The following is a 21,468-nucleotide window of genomic DNA, read 5'->3' on the forward strand; positions in this document are numbered from 1 at the left end:
GTGACAGAAATTCACTCTTCAAATTGTGCTGACTTAAACTTATTTTAAATGGATTTTTTTTTTTTTTTTTTTTTTTTTTTTTTCTCACAGATTTCTATTTTAGCATGTCTCCACGGAGGTATTTTAGAAGTTGTTATTTTTTGATATGCTACTTGTTCTAATTTTAGATGTTCTATATCAGGTTTAATCTATTCTCCAATGGTTTAGAGGCTCTTGGTTTATTGTCATAATTATTTGTTATGTTCTTCATATATTTGGTGTTTGGATTATCATTAGGGTTATTTATTTTAGCTATGTATTTTAATCCCATTTCTTCTCTTCGTACTTTCAGGGGTTCTATTCCTGCTTCTACATACAGACTTTCCACGGGGAAGTTTCTGTAGGCTCCAGTGCATAGTCTAATACCCATGTTATGTATGACATCCAGTTTTGTTAATAAGGTTTTAGAAGCACTACCATATACTTGACTTGCATAATCAAGTTTACTTAGACAAAGAGCCTTATATACTTTTATCAGAGAGGTTCATTATCAGCACCCCAGTCATTATGCGCAATTACTTTTATTATATTTAAGGATTTTCTTACTTTTTATCGCCAGTTGTTCTATATGTTCTTTATATGTAAGTTTTTTATCAAGTATTACACCGAGGAATTTTATCTGATCATCATACTCATATATCATTATTTATAAATAAAGTAGGAATTAATTCCTGTTTTCTTGATCTTGTAAATCTGACAGCTTTTGTTTTTTGCGGAGAAATTTAAAACCCTTGTTATCGGCCCATTTTTTTACCCTATTTATGGCTGCTTGCAATCTGTTGCTTATGTCAAGCGCTTTTTCACCACTACTATATATGACGAAGTCATCTACAAAAAGGGATCCTTGGACTCCTGGCGGGATCATTTCAATTATCTCATTTATTGCTATTGCAAACAATGCCACGCTTAGTACACTGCCTTGGGGGATTCCTTCCTCCTGGATAAATGATTCAGAGATTTCTGCCCCCACCCCCCTTTGACTTTTATATATCTTTCAGATAGGAATTCCCTAATATATTCATATAAATTGCCTCCTATTCCCCATTCTATCATTTTTTTAAAATCCCTCCCTCCAGGTGGTATCATATGCTTCTCTAAATCAAAAATACTCCTATTTGTTTGTTTTTTTACCAACCATTGCATTTTGATCTCTCTTGTAATCATTAAGAGGGGATCTATGGTACTTTTATTTTTCCTGAATCCAAACTGTCTGTTTGACAATAGCTGTTTATTTTCTAATACCCATATTAATCTATTACTCGCATTTTTTCAAATATCTTACTTAGACAACTAGTAAGGGCTATTGGCCTATAGCTGCTTGGTGACTCTGGGTCTTTCCTGGTTTTAAGCCTGGTATGATTAAAGATTCTTTCCAGGTTTTAGGTATGCTGTGAGAGTGCCATAATTCATTTAAAATTTCTAATAAGAAGGTTTTGCTTTCATCTGGAAGATTTTTTATCATTTCATATCTAATGTTGTCTTCCCCTGGAGCTGTTGGACTTGCAAGTTTCAGGACATTTTCCAGTTCTTCCATGGTGAAAGGAAGATTATAGATTTCCTGATTATTAGATTTTATTGGTATTGGGACATAATTTTTTATTTTTAATTGGAATTTTTTTGTATAGTTCGAGATACTAGATGTTTTGGCGAAGCATTTACCCAATTCATTTGCTACTAGTTTGGGGTTTGAAATATAGCTGTTTTCTACTTTTAATGTAGGTAATGGTTCTGGCCGATATCTACCCTGCAGTTTATTTATTTTCTCCAGATTTCTTTGTCTTGAGTTTTAGAATTTATATTATTAATATATTTTTTCCATGAATTTCTTTTGGCTATCTTGAATATTTCTTTTCTGCTTTGCTTTAGCTCTCAAATATGCAATTCTATTGGCTTCACATTTATGTCTCAGATATCTTCTAAAGCATGTTCTTGTTATCTTTCTTGCTGCTTTACATTCTTCATTCCACCAGGGTACCAGTGGTCTAGTTGGATTGCCTGAGGTAACTAGAATAGTTTCATTTGCTTTATCATCTATTACTTTTTACTAGATGTTCATAAGCATCTATGTGGTTTGTAAAGTCAGATAGTTTTTTGTTAATCACCGTTTTCTCTTTATATAAATTCAATTTGCTTCCTCCATTTTCCTCTTCGGTATATATGTTATATTATTATTATTTTTTAGCTCAATTGTATTGGCCAGTGGTCACTCCCAAATAAATTATTATTTACTTTCCAACTGAAATCTGTGGCAATTTCTGGGGAACATAAAGTGATGTCTATTGCAGATGAGGTATTATGATAAACATCAAATCTTGTTGGAGAACCATCATTTAAAATAATCAAATTTTTGTTATCTATAAAAATCTAGGATAGTGTTTCCTCTCCTGTCAGATGATGTACTTCCCCACATAGGATGTTTGGCGTTGAAGTCACCTACTAATAGGTAAGGTTTTGGTAATTGTTCTATTAGATTTTCTAAATCTTCCACTTGTAATGGTCTATTATTTCCTAGATGATCTATTCAAGCGACTTCTAAAGATGGTTCCATGTATATTGAGCATATTGTTATTTTTTTTTCCAGGAATACTTGAACTGCACATGCCTGTATTACGGAGTTAATCCTAACAGGTTGGCATTTGATTGAAGAATGCGTTATGATTGCAGTTCCTCCTTGGCTGTTGTCATTTAAAATTTGTGTTGATTTCCACACATTATAATTTATGCCAGCATTGAGAACATTGTTACCTATTTTAGTTTCCTGTAAGCAAATGATATTTGCATTACATTCTCTAATTAATGATTTTAAGTTTTCATTATTTGATACGTATCCTCTAATATTCCATTGTAAAATAGACATTTTAAAAAGGTTTTGGGTTTTGTTTTAATATCTTTTATTTGTTTTTCCTGAACTTTGAATTTTATTGAAGTTGTATAATTTTGCTGTACTTTGTTCTTCTTTTGGTGGGTGATGTATTTCTGCTATTGTTTTCTTTATTGGCTGAAGAGTCTCAGGTGTTCTTTTTATTAGAGGTGCATTTAAATGGCTTTTGATCTTGGGTTCTATTTCAATACTTTCTTCAATTTTATCTGATGTTTTAACTTTCTCTTTTATTTGGGTTTCTCTTTTTTCATTTTTAGTTTGCAAGCAATTTTCGTTGACTTTGTCTTCTCGGTATTCATTTTTTTCCATATAGATTTTTGGGTCTTACTGATTGTTTTAATTTGTTTCTTGGATTTGGGTGGGGTTGTTTCAAGTAGTCTTTTTTTGTCTTTTGACTTAGCTCTTGTATTTTGCTTGTCCTCCACATTCATCATGTCTTCTTGCATTTCTGGTGCTGGTAATATATTATATAAATTTTGAGTTGCTTATATGTTCTGTAGCTTCCGAGCTTGAATTTTTGGGCCTTTATATTATGAGTATTTTCAGTTTGATTTATACTGTTCAATATTGTAGGAATTTGGTTTTGCGCTTCTTTATTTACCACCTCTTTATATGTGTTTTTCCTTGCTGGGTCTTGTAAACCTCTTACTTTTAGTTCTATCTTCGCTTCTCTTATTGACATTCCCACTCCTTTCTTGTAAGATTTTTAGTTCAGTGTTGTATAAAGATAAATGCGCATTCCTTTGATCTTGAGTGGTGATTCTGACCACAATTTATGCAATTTGGGTTTTCACAGTCCCATTTTGTTGTGTGGTTGTATGATCCACAACATGCACATCTTGGAGCTTCTCTACAATTTTTATTTGAATGGCCATATTTATTACACGATTTGCACTGTAGTGGTTTAGGGATATATGGTCTTATCTCTCTCGTCTGCCCTAAATCTTTAATTGTTAAAGGGGAGTTCGTTTCCTTCAAATTTCAATTTAGCTATCTGTATATTGATTTTTGAATTTTTCCTACTTGGGAATATCATAGATGTCACAGTCTTCAATGTTTTATATCATTTTTCTTATTAAGAGAGTCCATCAACATATTTTATCTATTAGTTCATCATCATTATTTGGCAGGATTATTGTACCACAAATACTATTAAGTTTATTATGCTTGGTGACTTTTATATTTATGTTATCTATGTTCGTAATTTGTAAGTAGTTTTCTGATTGGGCTTTAGTAGTGGGTTTTCACTATCCATGTATTTGTTTGCGTTGACGAAATTTCTCATGTTTTCTGTTGGGTATCTGGTCAGTAATAATTTTCCAATTTTAAATTTGAAATTTTGTTTTCACTTTCTATTGTCAAAAATCTTGTCCAACTGTCTTTTCCAATAGAGATTCAAATAAAGCTAGCGAAGGGCTAGGCTGGAATTTTCTTTTGATAAATCTTTTTGGCCTAGTAAAAGGCTCCATAGTAGCTATATTTTGGATTGAAGTGTCCAAAAGGGTGTCCTTGTTCGTTTCCAGGGTCAGATGGTTATCTAGTGTCATGGGGTCACATTTTCCTGGGGACTGAGTTCCAGAGTCATATTCCATTTTTCGTTTTTTTTTTTTTTTTGTTTTTTTTTTGAAAAATTACAGAGAAACCAACTGCAAGCCATGGTAAAAACTGGGTCTCCTCAAACAAGGACTTCCCCCTCACCAAGACACACAGCAGAGACCAACTCCCATATGTCCACTCCCTACCCTACCCCGAAGGGATGGCTCTAACATAATATGATTGGCTCAAGTGTAAGCAAAACCCGCTTGATAGGACCGAGGGCATAGCTAGTATGCAATCATCCCCACTCATGTTATTTTAGAGGGCAATCCGGATAAATTGCCGAGAGTCCTACCGTGGAGACCTATACCTCCCCGGATTCCGTAGGCAAGTCCCCACATGTAGTCCCGCCCAATAAATATTGATGTGGAATCACATCAATATCCTCAGGGTCCAAACATAATCGAGCGGCGGACCAAACCGCTATAGTCCCTGCCATTTGGATCAAGGTAAAGCCCAAGTTCAGAGACCCAGCTCCTACCTAACCTACACGAGGGTTTTAGTGAAGAGAAGGAGGACAGCTAGGGGGAGCAACTGAGCAAAAGAAAGTGAGAGATTGGAAAATGATCAAGTAAGAGAAAAATTGAGACATTTAGATTCAAACTAGGAGATAATTCTCCCAGTTCGAAAGCCCTCTTGCCTTCGCTACGCAGTTTCAACCATAGGTTGGAAATGCGTAACTCCGTCAAGGCAGTCTCAAATCAAGAGGGGCTCAGACAGAGGGACAAGACAATTAAAGGAGTTATACCAGGGCGGGACAGCTGACCTACATTTCTGATCTTTGGTGAACCCCCAAACATTTTATTCACAAAACATATTAAACAAACATATACAAAGAAAATATCTCTTAGGCAACTAATTTGTATTTAAATCTGTAATTTTATCTTTGAGATCATTCTTAAACAAGTTACAAATACAAGGGTCTAAATGAAACAGGCCACAACTAATATTAAAATTACAATGGGAAGTAAGTTGTATTATGGCTGATTTTAAAAGATTTTGTGATAAGACATCTTTTGATATTGCAATTACTGAACTATTAATCCAATTTATCCAGTGGTTGTTTTCACTTATATGAATGAATATTGCATTAGATGTTTGCCCAGTTTTGACAGAATATTTACGCTGTTTTAATCTTACTTCTAAGCCCTTGCTCGACTGTCCGAGATAAAAGGAGGGGCAGTCCATACATGGAATTTTATATATTATGTTGTTGCTTTCCCTGGGGCCATTTTTTATTAACGTTCCTTTTAGTGTGTTATTATAGGAAAAAACAAGGATGACCTTAAAGGCTTTTAACAATGATTTAATGGTTTCAAATCCGGTAAAATAAGGCAAACTGAGAATGTTATTATAATTTTCTTCCTCCGTGTTACTTACACTATAAAACTTTTTGTGGGCTTTATTGTAGCAAATATCTAATATATATGAGGGATAACATAAATCTTTCCCTATTTCTCTTATGTATTCAATTTCTTGATCCAAATATTGGGGACTGAAAATGCGCAATGCTCGTTAAAACATAGAAAAAAATTGATATTTTGATGATAGGATGGTGGCCTGAATAGAAATGAATATAAGTTAAGTTGTTGGTTGGTTTCCTATAAATACTAAATTTACATTGAAATGGTTTTCTATGTATCAAAACATCTAAGAAAGGGAAGCAATTGTCTTAGATGTTTTGATACATAATTAACCATTTCAATGTAAATTCAGTATTTAAAGGAAACCAACCAACAACTTAATTCATGTTCATTTCTATTCAGGCCACCATCTTAACATCATTTAGAATCTGCCATAATACAACTTAATTCCCAAAAGAGGGTTTTCTTCGCAGTGGCCTTTTATTTAGGAAACAGAATCATAGTGGAGGTGAGATCACATTTGTACATCAGCTATTTCCTGGAAGCAAATACCCGTGAGTGGGAAAATGGGCAGCTTAGTTGTCCAAGACATTTTCTTTCGCATTTCATCCAGAATGGTCAAACTTTCAGCATCTGAACTATAAAAACTTAGACATGTCAATGTACTCGCATTTCGCCTTCCTCTGTCCATAAATGGAAATCGCCACTCTACTATAAACACCCAACCTCTGAGCACACGTCTTGGTGGTGTTTAATAAAGGTAGGCCTGTGAAGTCCTTTTAAGACTTGCTTCAGGACCAGCCTATCAGGTATAAAGTCATAATTGTGAAGATGACACTGAAGATCAAGAAAATTTGCTAAAAACCACTGTTAATCGACTATCTAATATTTTATCTATGGAATATGTTGCTCGATTCAAGACCATCAGAATGAATTAAAATAATAAAAGCTTAACAATAGGACAAGTTGATGACTCGGATGAGTCATACACCATACCAAGACAAAGGGAAGCCTGTTACGAACCGAGAGAGGTCCGCTTCAGGTTCGATATGAAATATAAACAAAAAGAATTCAACACCAACAGTTGAAACTGGGGATACGAATATAGAAAGATACACAAACACAACAAAGGTTTATTTACAAGCTTACTAACAAAGATAAATGCAGAATGGTATCTCCTATTTACATAAAAAAAAGGTAAAATCTTACACTGCATGAACTGGGGAAACGGTGGGGTAATGAAAGTACTTGCTGGCCAGTTTTGCTACTCGAACCCATGGCTTCACAAAAGGAGAACTCTAATTGCAGACGCCTTCACAGCCTTCTTGCCTCCGTTAGGCAGAAAACAATGTCTACTCTTGATACTTGAAGGGCAGGAACTCCCCAAAACCTCTTGATGAACTGTAGAACGTTTCTTCTCCGAAGGTTTGCTCAATGTCGAAATAACTCGGTCATCCACTCCCGACGACGACTTGACCAGAATTCGACCAAACTCTCGAGCGACTTTTCCTCTCTGATCCTTTGTTTGTTCCTTCTTCTCTTATCTCTCTATGATCGCTGCTGCTGATCTCTCATTGATAATCTGGTCTGTGACTCTTACTGATGATCTCCTCCCTCCTACTTCGTCAGTCGTATTTATACGGCAATCTGGGGGCGGGGCTACCAGCGAACGTCACAGGCTCCCGAGATTACCGGAACTTCTTAGAAGGATCTGGATGAAGTATTACATCAGAAATCGCGGCATTCCTCACGTCACGTCGGCGCCGGACAAGTTCCACAACACTCCTGCCAATTCTAGAACCATCATGAGAACAGACACCTCCAACTAATGCGCGAATGCCTCCTTGATGCAGAACTTCTCGAAGATGCGTGTTCCTTTCCTTTATCTTTCTTTGCTATATAGCAATTACCGTGACAAGCCTTGTCCTCTGAAAGAAGAAATTCTGGATTTTAAATCAAATAAGTATCAAAATTAGGCACAGGAAGGCCATAGAGAAAGCATTTTCTGATAATCTCACACATCTGTTGGAAATAAAATATGGTTGAAGTGAGGGAAAGAACTTTCAAGAGTACCCTGCAACAAAATTGCTGCACTATATGATGTATCTATCATCAGTGCCAGGAAATAAAAGCACAGTCATATGTTGAATGCACAACACCGCATGGAAAAAAAGTATATCTTAGTTTATCCAGAACACAGAGCTAATTAATAGCTCTCTTAGGGCTGGCCTGAAGGATTAGATTTTTATTCACGTGGCTATATATATAGGAACCAATTGGTTACTTAGCTATGTGACTTACAGCTTATCGTTGGATCCGAATCACAATATATCGAGAAATGAATTTCTAATCACCAAAAACAAATTCCTTTGGTCCAGCACTGGGGGCAGGCGGGAAGCGAATTTGGGCTACCAGATTGATAACACTGCATGGAAATAATGAATATGTTATTAAATGTACTTTGTGTTAAACATATTTCTATTTTCAGATGGCTGTAGATAAGACCTGAGGACAGAACATCCAAAAAAGGAGCAGAGAAAGTTTTCCAGGGAGGGAACAACAGACTTCAAGTGATATGTCTTCGAACAAGAGAAAAATGTTTATTGAAGAAGTCAAAGGGTTTGCCAAAGACTTCATCAATCCTCGATTACTTATCCTGAAATGTACTTACTTCTTTTTATTATCAGGTAAGAAGGTCTTTCTTTTCGTTAGGTGAACCCATGTAGAATACTTATGATGAAAGTTATTGTAATATAAATATGTTATTACAACATAGTCATGATTTACATCTAACCTTTGAGAAACGTCTAATGAAAGTGTCTGCAAATTTCGAACGAAAATTAGGTATTGTACGAAAGACCTCATGTGTTTATAACAGTGACAGAGATTTATTTCTTCTAGACAGAGTGATTTGTGGTGGTAGGTTTTTCTCTCCTAACATTAGCAGTTGTGACTAGGACGATCTAAGGATGGTCTCCTGTTTGTCAATTTTTCATAAGTTGAATTTCCAAAGAGGTTTATTTGGTGGCTCAGGAATTCCACTACTGGTTTTGCCCATTTGCATTTGTCTTTTTGGACAATAAGTCCATTTTCTTATGTATCTGCAGGACCTGCATCACGTCTCGTCATATGTTGTTTGAAGTTGGGGCTGAATATCAGTATATCATTGATGTACACAACACAGAAGGGTAGGTTGCTCAGGATTTCGACCATCAAACACTTTAAGGTCATACCTGAGTTCCGAAGGCGAAAACAGCTGTAGTTGAAGGTGTATGTGCCTTAGGGGGTGAGAGTGGGCATTTTTTTCCATGTCCTCCTGTGTGACCAGGACTTGGAAGTATCCCTTCAACACGTTAATTTCTGTAAATATTTTGATACCCTCCATCTGGTTGGTTATAGCAGCTATGATCAGCAGTGGCTACCTGTCAGGCACTGTCTTGATGGTGAGCGTCCGGTAGGCATTGCAGGGTTGCCATGTCCTGTCAGGTTTTGTTACCTTATGTATGGGATATCCCCAGTGACTGGAGGTGTTTTGGCATATTCCTGTCTGTTCCATGTCCCGGAAGGCTTCTTAAGCGTGGGCGAGTTTTTCTGGGGGCCAACTGTCTAAAATAGATGTGCACTGGGGGACCTTTGGTAACTATGTGGTGCTGGACGTGGTGCTTTGTGAATTTGGTCAGATCAGATCGTGCTGCAGGTCGTCCTTAAATACCTGCATGAACTCCTGTAGTAGGCAACTTATCTCTGGTGCTGGAGTCGGTGTGGGTGGGTATATGAGGTGGGTCATGTGATCAGCTGATGTCCTGCTACGTCTACCAGAATGTCGCGGGCTTTTAGGAAATTTTCTCCTAAAAGTGTGATTGTGGGGTGCTGGAGGTTGGATTGAGGCGTTCATGCCGGTTGGCTGGAACAAATGATTTGAATGCCCTGGTGTCCATCCAGAAACTCCATTTTTGATGTCTCGTCTATGATAAAAAAACATTGAGCCTTTTTGCCTGTGTCTGGAAGAAAGACAGAGGAAAGCAGGCATGGTGTCTCTTACGAGGCAGCCAGTCTGCCCACAACTGATGTTTATTTTGTTGGGTTGTGGCTGCGACCCTTTTGCACGTTTGATGACGTGGCAATCATTTTCATATTTTGGGTCTTTGCTCCCAAACATCCAGTGATAGAAACAAGTGCCCTTGGCATATCCTTCTGGTTTGGGCTTGTATTTTGGTATGTTTTTCCACTTGGCGCTTCAGTAGTGGTATATAGGGATGGCGTCTAGCAGGAACTTGAGGACGGTGTCGGATTTTTGGGATGAAGAGATAATTTTAGAACTGAAGATCTTCTCTCTTCTGAAGAACCAGGCCTGGGTTGAGAGTTGAGAAGGGCGGTAGGCGAATGTTGGTGTTGGTCATCTCTGGGGTCACCAGTATAATGGTCAGTGAGTAAGGGACAGGTTCAAGGTATTAAGGTATTCTGATTTATTGTTACAAAATCTCTGACAAGTCAAGAATTCTTGTAAACGGTAAAGGAGAATCTGACATTAGAGGAAAACAGAAGGACGTCTATAATCAGTCAGATGTGTTATCTCACACCTGAAGAATGGTTAACAAGTATTTAAATTACAAAGAGGCTTCATATACATCTGATTAGAAAGCTTCCAACACTTTACATATATTAGTAATTACAGTTCTGACAAGGACATAAGGTATCTTCTGAAAAATGAATAACAGGTTATTTGAATAGAGAGTGCTGGATCAGTTTCCTGAGAGTCTTGGCGAATCACGTTGATTTATCTTCAAGCAAGGGTGGCCTGAGGGTCACGGCAAGAGCCCTGGACCTCACAAAGCTATAAAGGGTTAAGTATAAGTATGGAAGATACAAAAATTACTTATTGTATTCATGATGCAAAAATGAAAGTGGTTAATTCATAACCTTAACATTTTCTTCTATTTACAGGTATTGTGTTGATATATCCGCAGTTAACAATTCATCAAAAAACCCTCGGGCTTGACGAATACCAGACTGGTACAATTGCCTCCGTTATTTCGGTCTCCACCATTTTCTTCCCATTCATTGGTGGCTTCGTTGGGGATAAAGTTGGTAACTACAGAGTAAGAGAAAACAGAGTAATTCTGTAAATCAAGTGAGAGTACTTGAAGACAGAGAATTTTGTCTTCCAATAGTGTTTAACTTTAATGACCTTGTGAAAATGGGATAAAGGTAAAAGAAGGAAAAACTGATCCTACCACAGCTGGAATGTCAATCATATGCCACTGTTAAGATATATCTGATGCTTTCATTGATATATATGGGTAAAAAGTGAGTCCAAGTAAAAGATAATAAAATGGGTTCAAAGTGAGATATTTAGTCTACCACCTTTCACTTATCATTACTTAATTTTAAACTTTACTTATTAATACTTTATTTTAAAAGAATATTTAAATCAGGATAATAGCTAATCAAATGAAGATTGCAAGATAATCCCTTATAATGGCATAGGTCTTAAGACTACAGTGATATGAAGAAAAAGCTGGTTTAGGAAGGACATACAGGAATAAAAAGCAGCAGGGAAGTCTTAGTATGACTATAGAATAAATAAGTGTAATCATTTTGAAATAATCGTCGACTAAAATACAACATTCTGTTTCTGTTCACAGATCCTGATGGCTACTGTTTCTATAATAACAGGAGGGATTGCCTTGTTTTTTCCATGGGTTCCATCAACTAAAGTTGAGATGCCGATTTCAAATTTCTCTGATGCAACATCATCAAACTTTTCCTTTGAGGTCAATAGCTCATATCAAGGCAACTCAATGATCGAGGTTGATGATAATCAGCTGGAATGGACATTCTGGATATACCTTGCGTTCGCACTTCTTATGGGTAAGACTTTTTATAATGATGCAACTGGCAATTGTTGTTTTAGATTGAGAAAGCTGTGCTAACCTTACAAATAAGAAGGTTCTACTTTTAACATTTCACTGACTATGCAAGTCTTGAATATATATCTCAGAATGACTTAAGTTAAATTCCCTTTGGATAAATCTAGTAACAATTATTTGTTAGATGAAATTACATAGAGAGATAAAGTTAATATCCTTGGGATTATCTAGTCTATTCAAAGTGCTTTAAGAAAGAATATATAGGACGAATAATAATTTTATTGCAGGGTATTTAACGGAATAACGTTCGTCTTCTTTGATGCTGCTGTGATGGCTAATGCCCAAGATTCAAATGTCAACTTTGGCTACCAAAGGGCATGGGGGACAGTGGGTGCCCTCATCAGCTCTTATGTGGGCGGGGTTATTGTGGAACAGACAGGAAGCTTCAAGTGAGTGGGAAAGCTGACAAATTAACTTTTCAATAATAATCGAGAAACTTCTCTAAATTCTGAGCACATCTCACAGGTGTGTCAAATAAATATGAAATTGATGCTTTTATTTACTTCACAGTGAAATTTTCTACGTCTCAGCTGCACTGCAAGTAATTACGGGACTGTTAATGCTTGGCGTTAATATTGACTTCAAGATGCCTGCTATCTCACTCACTAGAAAGATTTTCCAGCTCTTGTTCAGGGCAGAGCCTCTCTTCCTCTTTGGGTCTTTCTTTGTGGCAGGTAGGTGAAAATTATGGTTTGGGGGAGTAAAGTTAAACTATCACGTTACCCGAGATGAAGCTTTTCAGTGATTTATTTTGGTTATATTCTATAAATAGTGAGATATTTTTCTAGATAAGGACAAATCATATAGATCCAAATGAAGCTGAGTAGACTGCTACTGTATTGAATGGTAAATCTATATAATTTAATTTCTGCACAAGAACACAGAGTACTCGTGATGCCCCTATAGACTTGCAGGGAACTACTGCATGTCAAGCAACACATTCTGCACACAGGAATGAAAATTGTTTAAAAGAATTCCAGTGTTGCCTCTGACTTATTTATTAATGAGAGACTTACTTATAAAGCTCATAAATTCTAAACTGTAAGTTTGGTCCAAGTAAGCCTAGACTAGATTTTGAATTTCACTTAATAGCGTTCTAGGTTTTTTTTTTGCTTGTTTGTCGTATATAACAAGAAAATCAGTCATCTTTACAGCAGGATAATTCAGTCTAGAGGTGAAAATTAATATTGCTGGAAATGGAATGAGTACCAGAAACCTTACATTTGGAGCAGATCAAGAAGTCAATAAAAGTTCAGCAGTTGACCACAGAGCGGGCGCACTGCCACTCCAGAGTGGTAGTGCAGGTAATAGGAACTCTACTCTACTTCGTACACGGTGCCTTTTTGTTTAGTTTTGGGACAAAGCTCTTGGTCTAAAAAGCATACTCGATAAAATTTAAACTTCCTTCAGCAGTGGTGGGCTATTTTCATTGTCATTTATTGAAGGTTCACTGTTAAATGTAAATGTATTTCGATTGGCCAATTTTGTTCATGTTTATACAAATGAGTATGGGAACTGAAAACAACCTAGTCGCACTGCATGTGGGAGGACTTCCCCTGGGATACGGCGCCAATCTCTTGCGTTGGGTCGTCGTCGTCTTCTTCTCCCTTCTCTGTGGCTAGGCACACAGGGGATCGGGGGGCGGCGAGCTTCGCGGCATTGTTCGACAACGTCAGTTTCTTTGCTTTCTCCAGTAGTTCGTCGTCCTGTAGGGTGTACACGTTGGTCAGCTGTTTTTGGATGTCTGGCTCGAGTTGCCGCTGGAATATTTCGCGGCTCAGGCAGATTTCTTTCTTTTTCCCATCGGGACCTACTTCGGGCAAACGGATGAGGCCCATCGCCGTGTCCCAGGCATCCTGTGGGTCGGCGCCGCGCATGGGGTTCGTGACTAGGTCGAGGGCGCTGGCGGCCTTTTCAGTGATGGGCGTGGAATAGGCTGTCACGAGCCTTGCTCTTATCTCGTCGAGTGTGACAGGTTCGGTTCGTGCTCGACCGGTCAGCCAGGGAGATATTCGGTCGAACACCTCTGTCAGGAGAGCCGCTGCAACAAGGTCAGCCTTCAGTACTTCGTTCGTGAGCCCAGCGATCCGGAATTGCCCTTCAGCTCGGAAGAACCAGGCGGTCGGGTCTGCTGTTGTGAAGGGGGGTAATTTGACAGCTTGAGCGGCAGCTGTGTCCGAGGCCGTCGCTGGGGCAGGGGAGGCCTGGGTTTCTCGCGCGGTACTGTCTGCGCCCATTGTCCTTTCTCACAGAAAAGGGTCGACAGAGTCGTGAATGGTGGGCCAAACCGTTTGAGGAAACGCCTGAACACACCTTGGGAAGGTATGCCATATTTAGTCCTTTAGAGGCGTTGGTTATTTCCACGGTAGGAGCTATCAGAGATCTATACTGAGACGCCGTGTGAGTCCGCTAAAGATCTCTGAAGGTGAGCGGCGGTAGTTAGTCCCTTAATTGCTGAGCCAAAACCGCTTGGGTCACCGTCCAAACCGGGAGGTCACCAGTTGTGAGAAGTGGACAAAGAGGCAAGTAGAAGTGTACTGACTATTACAGGTAAGGGAAATTCAAATATACAGTATGCGGACGGAAATGTGGTTACCGACCCGCAAGAGAATAAAAGTGGGTTGGCGACACCCGATTTGTGTTTCTTGAGAGACATATAATACAAAATATAAAAGTACACAAAATATGATTATACAAGATATATACATCAGAGGAAAGCCCACTGAATGCTCTCGCGGAGGGAAGTAAGAACAACGCGAATGGTGAACTACATACAGAGAAAATTGTGAATAAGCTTTGTCCTTACAAATACTCCCCCCCTAAGACAATAATTAGGCATAATTGTTGGCTGATTTCTTTGTACTTCGGATTGTTACTCGCGGAAGCGAGCTGGGCGGCGGACACGCCCTCGGGTGCGCGATATCAGTTGCTGTGGTAGATCCTCGGGGGTTTCTGGGGACGGGATGCCTCCCCTGAGGTGATCCTCGGGGGGTTCGACTGTCTTCCGAGGGCGGCCGCGGCTACAACTGGGAGGTTTGGCAATCGAAGGAGCCGCTTCTTTCCGAGGAAGATTGAGGCGTCCTATGGAATATGATTATACAAGATATATACATTGGCGGAAAGCCCGCTGAACGCTCTCGCGCAGGGAAGTAAGAACAACACGAATGGTGACCTACATACAGAGAAAATTGTGAATAAGCGTTGTCCTTACACCACCATAAAATACCAACATTTAGAAAAAAAGAACAGGAAAATGAATGTTGTTGGCATAAAATTTATATTTTTGCTGAATTTTCGAAATAATTATTTTTCCGCACTGTCGAGCGCTCCCAGACACCTCGGATATCTGGGGACACAGTGCTCAAAACTAAGTGGATATGAAAGAGTTAAGGCATCCCTAATGGCATGCTGCACCGGTGAGGACTGGAAAAGTCAACTACCATGGGTCCTCCTTGGCCTCTGGACTGCCCCTCGGGCGAACGGCAAGGCAACACCAGTAGAGAAGGTTTACGGGAAACCATTGGCAGTCCCAGGCGAGTTCTTCCTGACCAACGCCAACGACGCAGACGTCTCCATCGCCAGGCTTCGGGAATCTGCCTGAAAATTCACGCCCTGCCTCAAGACCTTCTCCGATAGAACCAAACATTTCCTTCCGAACGCTCTATCGTCCTGCAAAACAAGTCTTTGTCAGGGAAGACACCGACCACTGATAGGGCCCTACCAAGGTCCCTTCCGCGTCTTCTGACGCACGGACAAGGCATACTTCATCTCCATAAATGGTTGCGAGGATTTGATCACGATTGACAGACTGAAACCCGGCTTCCTGATGGACAAAGACTGTGCCAACACAGATCCTGTAGAGTGCCTCACGCCACCTCCCTGACATGGATCAACACCGTTAATCACCAAATCGTCAAGACATGGCCACGGCCACCCTCCGAAGATTAGATTAGATTAGATTATAAAATTTTTGGCACATAGCCAAGCGCCGGAGCCGGGGGGCCATTCAGCGCATATATATCTTACGAATAAAAAAAGTCACTGTCGCACAAACAAACATACACAGAACCGATCAAACATACAAATCATTCATTCATAAAAACCAAACAAACATAAAACAATTAAGAGAAAATTAAAATTCATAAAAAAGACCAATATTTTTTAAATATGTCATAATTTGCTCTGCCTGCGCACCTTCACCTAAAATATCGGCAAGAGTCTTATTTGCCAGCAAACAAGCTCTACGTTTGGTTTCAAAATGAGGGCACTCCACCAAAATATGCACCACAGTCAAATCCACATGACAGGTGGAACAGCGAGGAACCTGCCTATCCGCTCCACTCGTCATTAGATACCCGTGAGTATATTTAGTGTGGTCAATACGTAATCTAGCTAAAACTATCTCAGACCTTCTATCCATCCGGCTATGAGGCCAAGGATGAACAGAAGGCCTAATCGAATGGTACTTTTAAAATCGGAAACAGGGATGCCCATGTTAAAAATGTGCCTAAGCCTAGTTGCAGCCTTTGCAGCAACGTCGGCTTGCTCATTCCCAACAATTCCAACATGGGACGGAGCCCAACAACACCTAACAGAAAATCCTCTTCTATTAATTAAAAGATAAAACCAATCTTGTACTTCTTGCACTAAAGGGTTGCAAGAGACTAAGCTTTTGAGAGAAGATAAAACACTCAAAGAGTCGGTAAAAATGGTAAAAACCTTGTTAGTACAAGAACTATAAAAAATATATTTAAGAGCAGTTTAAAAACTGCAGCAGTTCAGCTGTAAAAACAGAGGAATTAGATGGAAGCTTCTTTTTAATAATATTATCACTAGTCACTACAGAGCATCCAACACCATCAGAACCCTTCGAACCATCAGTATATATATGATGAGAATCACCATGATCAAAAGCATGATCCAAGAAACTTGCCCTCAACTGATCACCAGAACTGTTGCTCCTGCTGTCCCTAATTGGGCAGATTTCTAAGTGTGGCCTATTCCAAGGAGGAAATTTTGAGGGCGAAATTTCAGCTACTGCAGGGGGTAGTAATCCCACCTCCCTGGCAGAGCTTGCTAGTCGAACTTCGAGCGGCTTTGGCAGTCTAGGTCTATTTGGGGCTCTATCAGTTGGTTCTCTAACGTACTTATAATTAGGGTTTAGCTTTGATGTAAGTATTCTTGATATGACTCTCAAGCCTAATTCCTCCCTACGGATAAATAGTGGGGGAAAACCTGACTCAACATATAGGCTTTCTACTGGAGAAGTTCTATAGGCTCCCGTACAAATACGTAAAGCCATATTATGTACAACATCTAATTTCTGCAGTGTTGTTTTGCATGCACAACCATAAACTTGACAACCATAATCAATTTTGCTTAGGCATAAAATCTGGTACATCCTCAAAAGGGTGATTCGATCTGCCCCCCAATTAAAATTAGACACAACTTTAAGAATATTAAGTCGAAGCTTCACGTTACATACAACTTCATTAACATGTTGAGTAAAAGTTAATTTCTTATCAAATGTAACACCTAGATACTTAATGCTATCTTCATAAGGTAAAATCGAATCATTTAAAAACAATGTAGGGATCTCTTCCACTCTTCTTAATCGGCAAAATCGTATAGCTTTGGTTTTTTCTGGTGAAAATTTGAATCCTTTAGCACTGGCCCATAATGTTGAAGCATTAATAGCAGTCTGGATCTTTTGACAAGCTTCGACAGCTGTAGACTTGCTACAGATTATTGCATAATCATCAGCAAAGGCCAGACCATGCACCCCAACAGGAACTTGTTCTTAGTAGCCCAACGTTGACAGCTACATTAAAGTGTTGAACTAAGGACGCTTCCCTGAGGTAACCCTTCTTCTTGAGGGTAAGCAGAAGAAATGTAAGAGCCCACTCTTACTTTCAGGTAACGTTCTGACAAAAAATCTTTCAGACAATAGAACATATTACCCACAACACCCCACTCTACAAGTTGCAAAAGGATACCCCCTCGCCAGGTAGTGTCATAGGCTTTTTCTAGGTCAAAGAACACTGCAACAGTCTGGTTTTGCACAGCAAAAGCATTCTGTATCTCCCGAGTAAGGAACATCAAAGGGTCAGAAGTACTTCTATTTTTCCTAAAGCCAAACTGCCGATTAGATAAAAGATTCTTTGAATCCAAATACCACACAAGTTGAGCATTGACATCCTCTCATAAATCTTGCTAACACAACTAGTTAGAGCAATTGGCCTATATTTCTTAGGAGGAAGGAATCTTTAAAAGGTTTTAAAACAGGTACATAATCGATATCTTCCAAGACTCTGGTGAAGTTCCTGAAAGCCAAAAAACTGTTTAAAATGTCTAAAAGAAATTCTTTTGTACTTCTAGCAGATTAAAAATCATTGAGTACTAGTATCATCTTCTCCAGGAGATGTTGGGGAAGACAACGAGATTGCATGATCCAATTCTTTCATGGTGAAAGGAAGATTATAGGACTCTAAATTTAAACTAACAGCAGGAACAACCGTGGTACCGTCCCTAATTATTGCCTGAATGCAGGGAGAGTAATGTAGGGCACTAGATATACTGGAGAAATGCCTACCAAGGTTTTCTGCAACTTCTCCAGAATCAGATATGAGGAAGCCATCAATTTTCAATATAGGCAAGGGAGGTGGAGAAAATTTCCCTTGCAGCTTTCGGATTCTGTTCCACCGACTAATGACATAGGGGAATCATATTTTAATTCACTTATATATCTGATAAACGATTCCCTCTTTGTTTGCTTAAATGTTTTCTTTTGCTTAGCAAGAGCTCTTTTATAGATAATTTTATTGACCAAGCAAGGAAATTTTACATATCTCTTGTAGCAAGTTCTAGTTATTTTCTTTGCGGCTCAAGGCGCATGAATCGCTCCACCAAGGTACTAGAGGACGCCGAGGCTTACCAAAAGTTCGAGGAATAGACAGCATGGCACCACACAGCAATATACTGATTAAATACTCATAAGCAGATGTTGGGCTCTGAAAATCTTTTATCTTTTGATCAACTTCAGTAGATTTTTTGAATAATCCCCAGTCAGCCTCCCTACCTTCCATTTTGGTAAACATGGAGATGGAATATTTTTCATAAACTTTAAGTGAATGGGCCAATGATCACTGCCATGATCATTCTGGTCTACTACCCACTGGTAATCTAACCTCAAAGACGAAGAGCAGATAGTGAGGTCAATGGCTGAATCAGAATTATGAAAAACATCATGTCTTGTAGGGGAACCATCATTCATTAAAGTGATGTCATTTAAGTCAAGCAGCTGTTCTATTATTAAACCCCACCGGTCGCAGTTTGGCTCTCCCGAGGGTGTGCTTGGCATTAAAATCCCCCATCAGAATGAAGGTTTAGGAAGCTGGTCTATTAACGTCTGTAGATCGGTTAATTCTAGCTGACAGGGATTTCCTGCGCATCCTGCAATCTATTTTCCAATGATGGATCAAGGTAGAGAGAACAAATTGTGATCCATTTATAATTGAAAATTTGAACTGCACAAGCCTGCAACAAAGTGTTCAATTGAACAACTCTGTGATTAATAGACGTACGGACTATGATGCCTGTGCCTCCCTGAGCACGTACACCTATCAGGGGTGGAGACCTATGAAATGAATAATTAAAACCCACGTTGGGAGTGTGCTCTCCCAACTTTGTCTCTTGAAGACACATCGCAGATAGATTATGTTCCTTAAACAGAATCCGAACTTGCTCTCTATTTGGTATAAATCCACGGATGTTCCATTGCATGAGAGCCATTATTTAGAAGATGGAATCTTAAAATTTTCTACCAATTTAGGAATCTGAGTCCTGGTGAGAGAGATCTTATCAGTTTTACCAGAACTACTTGATCTAGATCTGGGTGTTATAGATCTTTTAGATGATGGGCCTTCACTTGCCCTTCCAGTTTTGCTTTTATTTTTCCTATGATGGCCGAGTGACCAAGAATGAGGCGAAGAGGGAGAAAGGGCCCTCTTCTGACGAATAAAGAGGGCCTCTATCTCCTCACCGTCATCTCCACGGTGCACTGTAATGACAGGATCAGGTAAGGGCTCAATGTCAGGCAATGTCCCTGTCAGAGAGAAGTTGTCAACAAATTGAGATCTGGCTTGAACCCTTGAACCAACAGGGTCCCCTGGCTTGACCAGAGTCTCTACAACATGAGGAGCCCCGCCAGAGGGGCCATGAGAAGCCCACTAGGGGGCCATGGGGAGCCCCCACCAGAGGGGGCGTGGGAAACCCCCCCCATGGGGGGCACGGGGAGCCCCAACAGGGGGGGCAGGGGGAGCCCCACCAGAGAGGGCATGGGAAACCCCATTAGGGGACCCCCGGGGAGCACCACCTGAAGGGGCACCAGAAGTAGCAATATCCGGCTGTTGTGCCTTCAAGGCATCTGAATAAGTTTTCCTTCCCAACAGCTTCTTGGCCTGTCCCACACTGATGTGTTCAGCAATAGATTTAAGTAATACCTCCTGTTCTTTTTTAAATTCACTGCATTTCTTATCTCGGGCTCGATGTTCACCCTTACAGTTCACACAAATTACTGGTTCAGAACATTCCTCGTGCTCAGGCTTGCCACACGATTCACAAAGTTTATTTTTGGTGCAAACATTTGAGGAGTGTCCAAAGCCAAAACATTTAAAGCACTGGAGCACTTTCGGTCTATAAGGACGAACTTTCATAATTTCATTGTCAAGAACAATTTCAGATGGCAAAAAAAGGCTTACAAATGTTAAAATAATCATAAACGAGCGGGGCACCTTGAAAACCTTCCAAACCACGTCTGGACACATCTCCAAAATTTCCACTTCGTCCATTTCATGTAAATCTTCATTGAAGATGACACCCTTTGCATAACTAAAATTATAGTGAGGTTTTACCTCTTTTATCAAACCTTCGGGATCAAGCTTTAAATTTAGGAGCATTACTGATTGAACATTGGTCTTGGCATGAACCGCTAAAAACTTATTACGCCCAAAGCGAGTTACTTCTGGGCTCCCAACATTGCCGATCTTCTGGCTTACCAACCTTTTCACCTTGAAGAGGTTGCCTCTCTCACCATGCGTTGTAATAATCAACCACTTAGCTGGGTCTGGTGATCTGGAGGTTTTACTTATTTTATTCGCAATCTTTAGTTTCAGTTGGTGGTCTATATTGTTTTCTCAAGATACCTAGGGACCTCTTCTGCCTCTACAAGTCCAACACTCATAGAGTCTGACCTAAACTCTCTGTAGGCTCTGTGAGCTTCTGATTCATTGTTAAAAAATATCCAAAATTCAAAACAACCATAATTTTTGCCAAGTCTATTCCGTAATTCTTTTACGTTCCCAAATTTACAAAATTCATGAAATAAGGTTTCATAATTCCAGTCTAAAGGGACTGGTTTTACATACAAAATGTTTGTAACAAGGAGGTCCTCTGAAAAAGGCTCCAAAGTCACGATAGAGGAATTACCAGAATTTTCCTTGTCCTTATCCTTGCCCAAGTCGTCAACAGAAGGTTTTAGTGTCTCCATAAGACATACAATTGATGATTCGTCCAGGTAGCCCCCCACCCACCATGGAGCCACATTTAGAGGACAGTGTTATCCCATACAGGGCTGCCCTAGGGGTACCACCCAGATATA

General features: G+C 39.4%; 1 long non-coding RNA gene across 1 annotated transcript in view; it reads left to right on the forward strand.

Annotated features, from left to right (window-relative positions):
• Positions 1 to 11,738, forward strand: part of LOC135203287 (uncharacterized) — a 14,603-nt gene extending 2,865 nt beyond the window's left edge. The window contains exons 2-4 of the long non-coding RNA XR_010311898.1: positions 8,369 to 8,567; positions 10,825 to 10,979; positions 11,526 to 11,738. This is a non-coding gene — a long non-coding RNA (uncharacterized LOC135203287). The remainder of the gene's footprint in view (positions 1 to 8,368; positions 8,568 to 10,824; positions 10,980 to 11,525) is intronic.
• The last annotated feature ends 9,730 nt before the right edge of the window (positions 11,739 to 21,468 follow it).

The sequence above is a fragment of the Macrobrachium nipponense genome, chromosome 36 (genome assembly GCF_015104395.2).
Source record: "Macrobrachium nipponense isolate FS-2020 chromosome 36, ASM1510439v2, whole genome shotgun sequence".
Classification (NCBI taxonomy): domain Eukaryota; kingdom Metazoa; phylum Arthropoda; class Malacostraca; order Decapoda; family Palaemonidae; genus Macrobrachium; species Macrobrachium nipponense.